The following is a 13789-nucleotide window of genomic DNA, read 5'->3' on the forward strand; positions in this document are numbered from 1 at the left end:
AGTTGTAGGTCGTGCATATTAACAGACACTACTATCTGTCTACACTTGTCCTCGACTGTTTCTTTATTTTCCCACAGTAAATCCTCGTCTATATCCAGGTCATCCAAGAAAAAACCATCCGGCTTTGATCCTAAATCCGGCTTATCTGGCGGCTTTTGCAGCGTCTGTTCACATACAGTTTTAATTTCAACACGTTTGTCCTGAGGCTTAGTCTGTAGCTTCGCCTCCAATACCGAAACCTTTTCCTGTAACTCGTCAACTAGTGAGTGTTGCTTTGCTTTCAACTCACTAATTGTCACATTCGTTGATTCCTCTTTGGCCAGATTGATCTCATCTGCCAATCTACCTGGAGGAATGTGCCCAGTAGTATCTGCAATTACTTCCTCTGGATCTGTGCAACCCACACTGCTATCGTCCGACCGTGTAGCGTCAGCTCTAACCTCATACACGCTGTAATCTACGTGCTTTTCTACAAATCGTGTCTGGCTATCACTAAAATTCTCGTAATCTTTCTCCTTAATACTCTCGCAATGTTTAAACTGGAGTTTTGCGTCGGATGGGTCGGCTACTTCTACAACTATAACTTTCGGTAAGGTCTGCTGGTTAGGGAGAGAACTTTCCGTTACTACTTCAACATCCAACTCCTGCGGGACGAAACACGACGAATCTTGCTCGTGCTCCCCATTAACATCAACTATTTCTGGTAAAGTCTGCCGTTTAGGGCCAGAACTTTCTATCACTACACAAACACTATCTTCCTGCGGGACGAGACGCGGCAAATCCTGCCCGCGCTCCCCATAAACACTTTTCCCGTACAGGCCCCTATAATCTCTTAGTTCGTCGTATAAGCGACCGAACTGCCTTAACCAGACCTCATCCCTCTCTGCATCCCCTCGCTCAATGACGGACGTCTTATCCGACATCTGATCTTCTCTCAACACAAGCGAATCATTCTTAATCTCAATCTCCATTTCCGCTGTGGGTGTTACAGCTGCCACTTTATAATCTATTTCCGGAACACTACTTAAACTGTTCTCACTGACAGTGAATGTATTTTCTACTGCCGTGTATACAGCTGATCTACTACTCGTGGGTGCACTCCTTTCTCTTAACACTGGCAACCTCTCCCGCCGTTGACTATTCCATACGGAATTTTCATAACGACGACACCTGGGTTTTCTCCTGTAATTGGGCCGCCAAAATTTCTCCACGCCCGGTCGGCCCCTCACCGACGCGGCTAATGGTTTCCCTGCCTCGTCCCAGCAGATCTGCTCCCCGGATGCTGCTGAGGCGGCTTATCACATCATCTGGCATTATTACTATCCTGTGAAGCCCTATCATGTTAGTATGATACTGGTTTCCGTCATTCCTGTTATTATTTGCATTGTACCGATTGTTATTACGGTCCGATCCATTATTGTTATTGCTGCCATGGTTGCGGTATGCATTATTCCCATACTTATCGTTGTTGTGGTACCCGTTGTTGTTACCACGGCCTCTAGCACTGTCGCAATAATTGCACCAATCGTCCTCGTCCTCAACTCTTTCCAGGAAATCATTGATTGTCTTGTACTTGCTTCCTACGTTGCATTTTGTATCATCTGGAAGCTTCTTGTAGAGTTCCCAGACTATTTCGTATTCCGTGCGGCGATCACGCAAATATTCCAACTTGCGGTTCCAGCCCTCACAAAACTCCTTCACCGAGCCACGCGAATTCGCACCGAAAGGCCTCGATACGACAAATTCGCGCCAGACACTTTGTTGTTTTTGCTCTGACCGGTATTCAGCCAAAAACAAATTTTTAAACTCGTCAAAAGGCAGGTTCGTAAGGTTGAGGTTTAAGCCCCAACGCTTGGCATCACCACCCAACACGTCAATAACCGCATTAATTTTTCTCTCATTAGTCCATGATCTGGGTAAAACTCTTTCACAATTTCTAATGAAATCCGTCACGTGTATACCGCCTTTTTTCAGGGGGTCGAACCGCTCCTCTTTCGTCAACAATTCCGAACTACACTCCTGGAAATTGAAATAAGAACACCGTGAATTCATTGTACCAGGAAGGGGAAACTTTATTGACACATTCCTGGGGTCAGATACATCACATGATCACACTGACAGAACCACAGGCACATAGACACAGGCAACAGAGCATGCACAATGTCGGCATTAGTACAGTGTATATCCACCTTTCGCAGCAATGCAGGCTGTTATTCTCCCATGGAGACGATCGTAGAGATGCTGGATGTAGTCCTGTGGAACGGCTTGCCATGCCATTTCCACCTGGCGCCTCAGTTGGACCAGCGTTCGTGCTGGACGTGCAGACCGCGTGGGACGACGCTTCATCCAGTCCCAAACATGCTCAATGGGGGACAGATCCGGAGATCTTGCTGGCCAGGGTAGTTGACTTACACCTTCTAGAGCACGTTGGATGGCACGGGATACATGCGGACGTGCATTGTCCTGTTGGAACAGCAAGTTCCCTTGCCGGTCTAGGAATGGTAGAACGATGGGTTCGATGACGGTTTGGATGTACCGTGCACTATTCAGTGTCCCCTCGACGATCACCAGTGGTGTACGGCCAGTGTAGGAGATCGCTCCCCACACCATGATGCCGGGTGTTGGCCCTGTGTGCCTCGGTCGTATGCAGTCCTGATTGTGGCGCTCACCTGCACGGCGCCAAACACGCATACGACCATCATTGGCACCAAGGCAGAAGCGACTCTCATCGCTGAAGACGACACGTCTCCATTCGTCCCTCCATTCACGCCTGTCGCCACACCACTGGAGGCGGGCTGCACGATGTTGGGGCGTGAGCGGAAGACGGCCTAACGGTGTGCGGGACCGTAGCCCAGCTTCATGGAGACGGTTGCGAATGGTCCTCGCCGATACCCCAGGAGCAACAGTGTCCCTAATTTGCTGGGAAGTGGCGGTGCGGTCCCCTACGGCACTGCGTAGGATCCTACGGTCTTGGCGTGCATTCGTGCGTCGCTGCGGTCCGGTCCCAGGTAGACGGGCACGTGCACCTTCCGCCGACCACTGGCGACAACATCGATGTACTGTGGAGACCTCAGGCCCCACGTGTTGAGCAATTCGGCGGTACGTCCACCCGGCCTCCCGCATGCCCACTATACGCCCTCGCTCAAAGTCCGTCAACTGCACATACGGTTCACGTCCACGCTGTCGCGGCATGCTACCAGTGTTAAAGACTGCGATGGAGCTCAGTATGCCACGGCAAACTGGCTGACACTGACGGCGGCGGTGCACAAATGCTGCGCAGCTAGCGCCATTCGACGGCCAACACCGCGGTTCCTGGTGTGTCCGCTGTGCCGTGCGTGTGATCATTGCTTGTACAGCCCTCTCGCAGTGTCCGGAGCAAGTATGGTGGTTCTGCCACACCGGTGTCAATGTGTTCTTTTTTCCATTTCCAGGAGTGTATGTGCACAGATTGGCACATAGCTCTGTTTTTCGTCAAGTTTCTTTTCTAATTCCGACACTCTCGTAATTACTTGGCAAGTGATTGTCGCAAGCGTTTCCAATTCCCTCTTTTTCTCTTCGCAGGTATTAGCCTGCTTCCTCACTCTAGTATCTACTTCGGACACTAAAGCCTTTAAAGTTCCACCTTCTGTTGATCTTCTTTTTTCACTAATTGAATTTGTTCCGTCACCTCATTCTCGATTATCGGAGCAACTACTTCTCCTACACTTTCCTCGATTCTGCTAATTTCGGAATCAAAACGAGTATTTATGCTCGCAATTTCCGCCTGAACGCCTATCATTTCCTGTTTAAGATTACCGATTTCGGTATTAATTAAAACAATATTTTCTTTGATTTTATCAATTTTTGTGTTTACAACTCCAACATTGTTAACAACATTAATAGCTTTGTTCTGACTGTCCAGCTTCCTGTCAATTTTTTCAGTCTGAGCTTCTTGCTTGGCAGACTGAGCTTCTTGCTTGGCAGACTGAGCTTTAATGTCTGCCGATTGAGTTTCTATCTTGCTAGTTTGAGCCTTGATTTCGTTAATCAAAACATTCAATAAATCCGTTAAATTCCCGGAATCCAGCGGTTTTACTTGCGTAGCGGGTACCTCTTTAATTGTCCCCCAGTATTCGTCATCCAGGGGTTCAGATTTGATTTTCACTTCCGATTCCGAAACATTTTCTAAATTTTGGAATTATTTTTGCTCTCTGTTGCGTATCGGCGGTCGCGTCTTTCATGCTAGCCGCCTGCCCCTGAACAATGCGTTCCGCTGTGCGCATTTCCCACTGTTCGACCGATTGATCCGTATCCAAGTCTACCAAATTTTGGTAATTGTTGGCTTCACTCATTTTAATAATTTTCAATATAAATGCCAAATCTCAAATATAATTAGGATTCCTCCCACTACTTATTCTCGCTGACGTAACTACCTGTTTGTAATCAGTACTTTGTAACGAGATTTGCACAATGCAAAATTCGTGTCCAGAACAACTTCAAATCCGAAGATGTCCTGTCACCAGGTCGCCACATGTAACCTCCACTGCACTTAGCGACCTTAATGACAGTGAAACATTAAACCGCGTGCACCTAATGGAAATTTGGGAAAAGCAATCGTCACCGAAGTTAATTTGTCAGTAAAGAGGGAGGAAAGGGTTACATCTAAATGAAAGGAAAAATGCAAATGAAATTGGTGAAAACTGATTTTGAGGAAAGGGTAAAATTAAGAAAGAAAGTAAATGTGCAGTCGTTACGTTAACAATTAATTGGCGTTAATAAGATATTTGAGATTTGGGGAAAATTACGGTAGCCAGGCCTATGGACAACTACTATAATAACTGAAAACGAAAGATTAATGCACATATAATTAGCACTAAAAGCATTGCAACTGAAGGTTGACACATGCTGTGTGAAAACAATGTTTGTCAGAAGTAATAAATTTCGCTACACTCTGACTTAATTTAGCAAAAGAATTAATAAAACCGGAAAATTGAAAGTTAATCTAGTGACTGAAATTAATAGTGAACTTTGTTTCTGAAGTACTACGAAATTCAATAAAATAAGGTTAGTCTTCGGCTACCTCGACAATCATTTCAAAAGCTACTTGAATCTGCGCAATTTAGAAATAAGAGATTTAACTTTGAACTTGAATTAAATGATTCTGAACAATTAACAATAGTAAAATTTAGTATGTACCTAGCTGAGCTGCAGTCACAGGTTAGCTAAAATATGGTAACAAAACTCGCACTTTTAATTTCTGCTTGTGTAATCTAAATATTGTAGCCAGCTATGAATACTTTAACTGAACTTTGAAATTAAAGCAGTGAAATGGAATAATATTACTTTAATGATGGCGTATGAATTTCATTTCAAAGACACTCGGGTTCATTCCAGAAAAGGAAGGGACCCTGCTTGGTAATGCAATTGGGACAATGAGCAACAAAGGTTCATGCTAAGTTGCTTGAGGTCTGCCATACAGTTCTAAAACTTTACGTGCTTTTAGTCTTCCTTGTGGGTTGATTGAAGGTTTGCAGTTGTCGATCGGGGAGATGGCGACAGTCACTCATTGTCGGCCGTCGCTGTTGCAGAAGCTGGATGTTGGCGCACCTTCTTCTCGACACGGTCACCAGGCGAAACGGGCTCTTGATGTGCGCCAGCTAATGCTTCCCGTCCGCGACACCATGTCAGAAACTATCATAGGATGTCGAGTGCAATTACTTGCTGCCAAACCCCGAAAGCACGGCAACTCGCGGGAGTGTCACACAACACACCTACTCCTCCACCCTACTCCAGCCAGACTCCCTCTGCCCGCGCTCCATGCAGCAGAATCAATGCTATCAAAGATCCTAAACACTCTTTGCCTTTACAAATGTCTGCTTGTGTTTGTGTATATGTGGATGGATATGCGTGTGTGTGCTAGTGTGTACCTGTCCTTTTTTCCCCCTAAGGTAAGTCTTTCCGCTCCCGGGATTGGAATGACTCCTTACCCTCTCCCTTAAAACCCATATCCTTTCGTCTTTCCCTCTCCTTCCCTCTTTCCTGATGAAGCAACCGTTTGTTGCGAAAGCTTGAATTTTGTGTGCACGTTTGTGTTTGTTTGTATGTCTATCGGCCTGCCAGCGCTTTTGTTTGGTAAGTCTCATCATCTTTGTTTTTAGATATATTTTTACCGCGTGGAATGTTTCCCGCTATTATATTTATATGTATATATATGCGGGAAAAATATATCTAAAAACATCTATATATATATATATACACAAATAGTAGAACAATTACAATATATAAAGACACAGAAATGCCTTATCTTCAGGTAACAAAATAAGGGAAAAAAGTTTATAGTACAATAGATGGAAATAGGGGGATATGTAATTCCAGCTTTACAGTATGACCTTATTTAAGTTGGAAAAGCGAGAAATCTACAAGGTATTTACTACTTTAAAATAATCCACCAGAATGTACAAGGCTTGAGCAATGAATATGAACAATTAGATGTGTTTGTAAATGAAACTATGCCTGATGTGCTTGCTATTAGTGGACACTGGTTATCTGGTAAGAAATTAGAATTTTTTAAACCTCTAAACATGGTACTGGCTAATAAGTTTTGCAGAACTTTTATCAGAGGTGAGGGTGTGTCAATTTATGCAAAAAGTGCATTTGATTTGAATTCTATAGACGTAAGTAAATATTCATTAGAAGGAATAATTGCATTATGTGCAGCACACATAAAGATACCAAATGATGAAATTTATCTTATACGTTTGTATAGACCACCAGGTGGAAACTCGGAAGTCTTCTTAACAAAGTTTTGTGAAATGATAGAGAATGTTTTTATATAACAGCTGAATAAGTTGGTAATTATAGCAGATTTCAACATAAATGTAGTAGCAGATAAGTTACACACTAGACTGTTCAAGTATACCCTGCTTGAATATAATGTAAGATTACTGATAAACACTGCAACCAGGGAGACTGAAACATGCCAGTCTGCAATAGTCAACATAATCACTGGTATTCATTTAATGATCTTACATCTTTCGTTATTGTAAGTGCTTTGTCAGACCAACACGCAATAGAACTATGTGTGAACATAAAAAAGGTTCCTACACACAGTGGGCTATAGATATATTAGGATGAATACAGACCAAAATATAACTCATTTGAATAACATGCTAAGGAATGTGGATTGGGACAGTATTCTAATGACATATTATAGTTATGGCATATTCTCAAGTGAACTATACAACATTCTCAACCAAGCCTGCCCATTAATAAAAAAGAGAATTCAGTCATATGCCGTAGCGCAAAACTGGATATCAAGTTCGGTCACTAAGGCTAGAGAAAAACTAAGATGGTATGAGTATGCTATGTTAAATGACTTAAGCAAATAAAAATTAATAGAAAAGTTCAAAAAGTATCAGAAATACTATAGAGACCTCCTAATTTCTGAAAAACGGAAACATTTTGGTAGTGTATTTCAAAACTCAAATAATATCTCCAAAACATCATGGTCACTAGTAAACAGAGAAATAGGTAAATCTGGTAAAACATACAACTGAAAATCACTTGCTGACAAATGGCACAATAGGAACTCACCAGAATAAGGTAGCAGATTTATTTAACAATTACTTTGCTTCTGTTGGCCCCAGCATAGACTGTCAGCTTAAAAATCATAAATGCAAATTCAGAGGAACGGCAGTGTCAGGTAGTACTTTTTTGACACCAACAAGTGAAGAAGAAATAATGAAAGTAATGAGTAGCTTAAAGAATTCTCATGCAGCAAGATATGATGGTCTTAGTCTGGATACTCTTAAGAAATGTATACATAAAGTTGCATCACAGAAACCTAGTAGACAACTTTTGACCCATATCTGATCCTCAAATAATATCCACAATCTTTGAGAAAGTAATATACATAAGGATCTGGAACTTCCTGGAATGCAAGAAAGTGATTCCAAGGGGCAGAGTGGGTTTGTCAAGGGGTCATCAACCATTACACCAGCATCCAACTTAATCAAAGATGTCACCCAGGCAATAGATAATAAAGAACATGTATGTGGCATCTTTCTAGATATAATCTGATTAGATCCTACTTGACAAATAGGATGCAGTTTGTGTCTATTAGCACTGCAGAGGGAGCATACAAATGAAACACTACTGACATTAATTTTGGCATTCCACAGGGGTCAATATTAGTACCACTTCTTTTTATTATTTATGTTAATGATATTCAGTCTACAACAAACCCTACTACAGCTATCTTATATGCAGATGATACCACATTAATATGCCGCAATGCAAGCCACCTGCAGCTTGAAGTGGAATCTAGTACTGCAGTAGGCATAATACTGCAGTATTTTAATGAAAACAGACTCAAATTAAAAACAAATAAGTCAATCTGTATTGAATTTGATCTTGGCAGGCAAAAAACTCATTAAACCCAAATTTTAATGGGTGATGAATACATTAAAAAAGAATGCTCGACCAAATTTCTTGGTCTGACACTTTTGCAGAGTTAAACTGGTATGATCATGTAAATGATATTTGCAAAAAAGCTATCTACTGTCATATATGCCCTACGAAAACTGACACCTTTTTGTAACATTACCACTCTGAGGCAAATATATTTTGCGCTATGTGAATCCCATCTAAGCTATGGGATAGAGGTATGGGGATCCAGCAGTGAAAGTAATATGAAAAGTGTACTTAACCTACAAAAGAGGGCACTTAGAATTGTGGGAAAGAAATGTGACAGGGAGTCATGCAGAAATTTTTTTAAAGAATTAAAAATAGTAACTGTTCATAACCTGTATGTCCTTATGATATCATTATGGCAGTAAACAGTAATAAAACACTTAATAAATAAGTACATGATCGCAACACTAGAGGTAAAGAGAGACCCCAAAACATCTCTCACAGAACAACACTTAATGAGAAAAGCTCGAACTATACAGGCATAAAACTACTCAATTGCTTCCATCCTCTTATATCCGAATTGTGCATTACAGAATTAAACAAAAATTAAAATTATGGCTGCCCTCTGTTTCTGTGATTACTCTGTGATGAAGCAAGCCAGGATATTTTTACTTCCCCTTTTGTTTTGCCATCTGCCTCCTTAAAATTTATTTTTTCATTTTTAACTAATTTGCACTAGCATATGTGAGTATAATCTGCATTTTCATAAAAGAGAAAGGTTGGCCCTCAGTTTTAAAGAATACAACACCATGTCTAATTTTGTTCTTAGTTTTATGTATGTAATTGATTTTCTAATTAATTTTGACTATTCCTAGTTAATAATTTTGTTATAGGGTGAAATCAGTAACTGTTTTGTAACTTAAATCTATTGTTGAATTATAAACAAATATAAATTATATACTAATAATAAAAATTTAGGAAGATGAAATACTAGTAATCTTAAAGTATCTATTTGGCTCTATTCGAAAACATGTTAGCAAAGCCAGTCCTTCATTAATTCCAAAGTAATTAACAGTTTTGTCAAAAGTATTGTTTGTTTAACTATATATATATATATATATATATATATATATATATATATATATATATGTTAATTTCATGATTGAAAAAAATAGTTCAGCTTAAATCTTGTAGTAGGAGAAACTGTTACAAAGAAGGAAGATTTTGATGTATTCAGTTAATTTAATGAATTAGATTTTAATTGTAATTTCTGTAAATTAAGCATTGAGCAATGTGTAGTTTCAGCATCTATTATTGTGAGGATATATAAGGGCCCAATGTTTGGTCATGGGACAGTCAGTCCACGGCTGGGTTTCAGATGAGGAACCTGTATGGTTAGATCAACAACAATGTAACCATGAAATAAGTGTTACACGAATATGCTGTGTGTTAAAACAATGACAGTGGCTGTTATATATATTTGAAAGACTGTCAAATGTGTGGTTAGGATTTTACTGCTGGTAGACCTACAAGAGTAAACTATTGTAGAAGTATGTGGATGTTTGTCTGCAACCTATTAATGAGGCTTATCGAAAGTTAAACACTGACCATATACAACTGTGTATTATTTGGGTGGTTGTGAACAGTGAAAGTAAACAACGGTGAAACACAGCTGTGACAACTGTGCACATGTCGAATACATTATTTACAGTAGTCAGTGTCGAAATTACAAACCTCATTTTTCAGCCAGAGTAGCAATCCAGTATATTGAGACCGACGACAATCAACAAAGATATAAAGCAAGGAACATCACATTTGTTGCCCCAAGGTGAGGACTATTGTATGTGGGCACAATAAACTTGAACTCACGAACTTTGACAGTGAAGTGTGAACTTGAGCGGCTTAGAGTGATTTCAATGGAGGAGATGCGACAGCCAATCACCACTGGGGTTTCACGACCACAGTAGGACAGCACCAATCAGCGAGAGGGTTCTATGGAAGCAGCCACTGAGTACAGGAGGATCCAAGCAGCACACAGGTAGACACATTCGACCGAGATAACAAGAGGCATCACTGAGAGAATTACAACTTGCAGCTGACTACGAGTAAAGATGACAACCGCTGTTTTATATTAAGTGATACATAATGAGTGGCCTTAACGAACAAGACTGTCTGACTGAGAACAAAGCTGTAGAGCTTAAGTTGTTAAATGAACAAAAATACCTAAATGGGACTGGTTGTGTAGACAATAGTGTTTATAAATCAGACATGAATGTCACTTTGAATGATGGGGACGAAATTCCTATTGTAGATGGAATGATAAAAGCGTCATACACATTCTATTGAGTTGTGAGCAAAATGGACGAAAACAGTACTGAAGTGGATGAAATTGTTAGGGTTAAGGAGGAGGAAACTCTTAGTGAAAATCAGCAAGGGCAAAAGTCTATGGCAGATGGATATGTGGAAGCGCTGTTAATGCAAATTATGAGTAGTGTGAGTAGTATGTGTATGAAAGAAGACATTGGTAGTATTAAAACTGACATGACTAACTTAAAAGATAAACTGAAGAAAGAAATAACCAAGGAAATTAAGGTAGTTACCACTTCTCTTTCAGAATTAAATAAAAAGGTTGAGGCAGTAGGGAAAGATGGTGATGAAAAGATAAAGAAATAGTACAGAATATTAATGAGAAATTAACATTGATGAGAAGTAACCTTGTAGGAGAGAGAAAGAAGATTTGTGATGATTATAAGGGTGGAGGCTTCTGAAAAACAGTGTAAAGATGAAGTCAAACTGGCCAGGAAATTTTATGGTTTAGAAACAGAGGTAGAAACCAAGTGTGCCGTAGTGGTAGAGGAATGTAGATTAAAATTGGCTGAAATAGAGAAAAACATGGAAGAGGTACAAAATCTAAAGCATAGAGTATGTAGTATCCCAAACAGTCCTTCATTTGTTAGTTATAGGAAATTTAATGATTTTGCACTGTATGGGGAAGTGTGTGCATCGACTGGATTTTATTAGGGAATTTAATGATTTGCCTGAAACGTGGAATGACAGAGAGAAAATGCCATTTGTGAGAGGCTTCTTGAAAGGGGATGCTTATGGATGGACAGCTCAGGTAGCTGATAGTTGTACTTCATGGCAAATCTTTGAGAAAGCATTTTCAGAAGAATATTGGTCCAAAGAGAAGCAGCAGAGACTTTTGAGTGAATTTTGGGGAGGAGAGAGATTTACTCTTGGTAGGGTACTATGGAAGGTTTCTGTCAGCTTTGGATAAACAAACCGAAATATTTGGACAAAGAGCTAGCTAGTGGATCAGTAATTATGGGTTCAGAAATTAAGTTGCCTCAGAAAGTTAGAGAATAACTTGTATCTGCTCCAAGGTGTAATATTAGTGATTTCTTGAATTATGTTTATAAAGTGGAGAGGCTGAAGCTCTCAGTGGAAGGTCTTAGAAGGAATTTTGACGACAAGAATCAATCATGGAGAGAATTTCAGGTAAACAGGATGAACAGGACTAATTACAGTAGAAATACAAGGAATGGTTGGATGGAGGATAGCCAGAATGGGCACGGAAATGGTAGGAGAAATTCAAGTAAAAGAAATGGAGTAGATGATTTTAATTCTGGATCAAACCATTTAAGGCACATATTGCTCCAGTTTTTGCTCGCACTAGAGCGGGTAGTGATGAAGGACCAATTGTACATAAATGTGCTGTAATCACAGGTAAGGTTAATGTAAATGATAGCGGTAAGACAAGTGCAAATTCTAATTCTAGTGAGATTTTGAATGATGGTGTGGGTAGCAATGTTTACCCCATAAAAGGAGAGGAGGAACTTACTATAATAAAATCAAGTGATGAAACACTGGGTGTTGCTGTTGGATGGAATGTCCAAAGTGTCAAAATGGATGTTAAATTTCTAAGAGAACATAAGAAATTCAGGTGTTTTGCTTTGTGGTATAGTACTGAAAACAAGGATCAACTAATTAGGCAAATATCTGAGGACAATGAAAGTGACAGTGAGTCTGATTCTGACAGTAGTTGTAATGATATTAGTAGTCACAAATCAAGTAATATTGAGGATGAGGTTTTTGAATTTCTAATTGATAACGATGACAATGTGAAAGTAAAGAAAGAATTAAAGAGGATAATATTAGGCGTAATGAAGAGTTAGAGTTTGAGAGTGGAAATGAGGAAGAGGACCATGCTATTTGTCATTTGACTGTGTCTGATGATCAATTTCGTAAGCAGGCTGATAGTTTTTCCAGGGAAAGGATTGATGAGGATTTGTTGTATGAAGAAGATCACATGATAGGTAAAAAGGAAGTGTGTCAGCGTGTAATAACGGGAATTGTACAAGGTACAACTGTTAAGTGTTTACTCGACAGTGGTAGTGATTTGAATAGCATTTCACAGGTAATTTTTGAATCTGTTAAGAACACAGAGGGTATAGTAGTGATATATGTGTCTGGTATAAAAATTATTGGTGCTACTGGTAAGCTGTCAAAGGGTGTGAAACAAGAGGCACTATTAACTGTGGAATTGGCAGGACAGCTGTTGGAGTGCAATTGGCTGGGGATTCAAAACCTCTGCAATGATGTAATATTTGGGACTAATTTCTTGTGCAATTAGCATGCAGTGGGTTCAACATTCTGTGTTGGATTCATTATGTAGCGATCATAATGATCCCAGTGTCTGTCTCATTTTTCATGTTTCAAGAGGCAGTCAAACTCTTCTACTATCCTATCTATAGTTTATAATTGAATCAAAGCCATTCTACATTCAACTTTCATATCTATGCAATACGCAGTATGAAGCATGTTTAATCCTAGGTAATAATATTAATTGTGGTATAGTAGAAGTGTTTGTGTTTGGTGCAATCAGTATATGTGAGATAACTATATATCTGTGTCATTGTGCAGCCATTTCTAACATTAAGTGATTACGAGTTCAAACACAGTTGCCTGGAGTAATGTGCTGAATATATAAGCAAGGTTTGTATGTATATCACCCTTCCACCTATAATGTCAAGCAAATAAAAGTTTTTCTAAGTGATAATTCTGTCTGATCGGTAATGAGAGCTAAGTTTGCCTTAGGATGAGGATCTGTTACTGTGGAGTGTTTTTCTGTAGAATCAATTTTGTATTATATAAGCAGAGCAGGTGTTCATTTATTAGATAATGATTCAATAATGAAATAATAAAATAATGAATAAAGTTAGTGTCTTAATGGTTAGGGAACCTATCTCTGCAGTAGGAATTTTTTTTTTTTTTTTTGAGAATGCCCTCCACTAGCTAACAGGGTAAGAAAGGTAAGTAGAATAACGGAGCTGACAGACATGCTTCAGTAATGAAAAGGACAATGGTATGCAAAAAAATGTTCTGTAACTGTATTGAG

Source organism: Schistocerca serialis, chromosome 5 (assembly GCF_023864345.2).
Source record: "Schistocerca serialis cubense isolate TAMUIC-IGC-003099 chromosome 5, iqSchSeri2.2, whole genome shotgun sequence".
Classification (NCBI taxonomy): Eukaryota; Metazoa; Arthropoda; class Insecta; order Orthoptera; family Acrididae; genus Schistocerca; species Schistocerca serialis.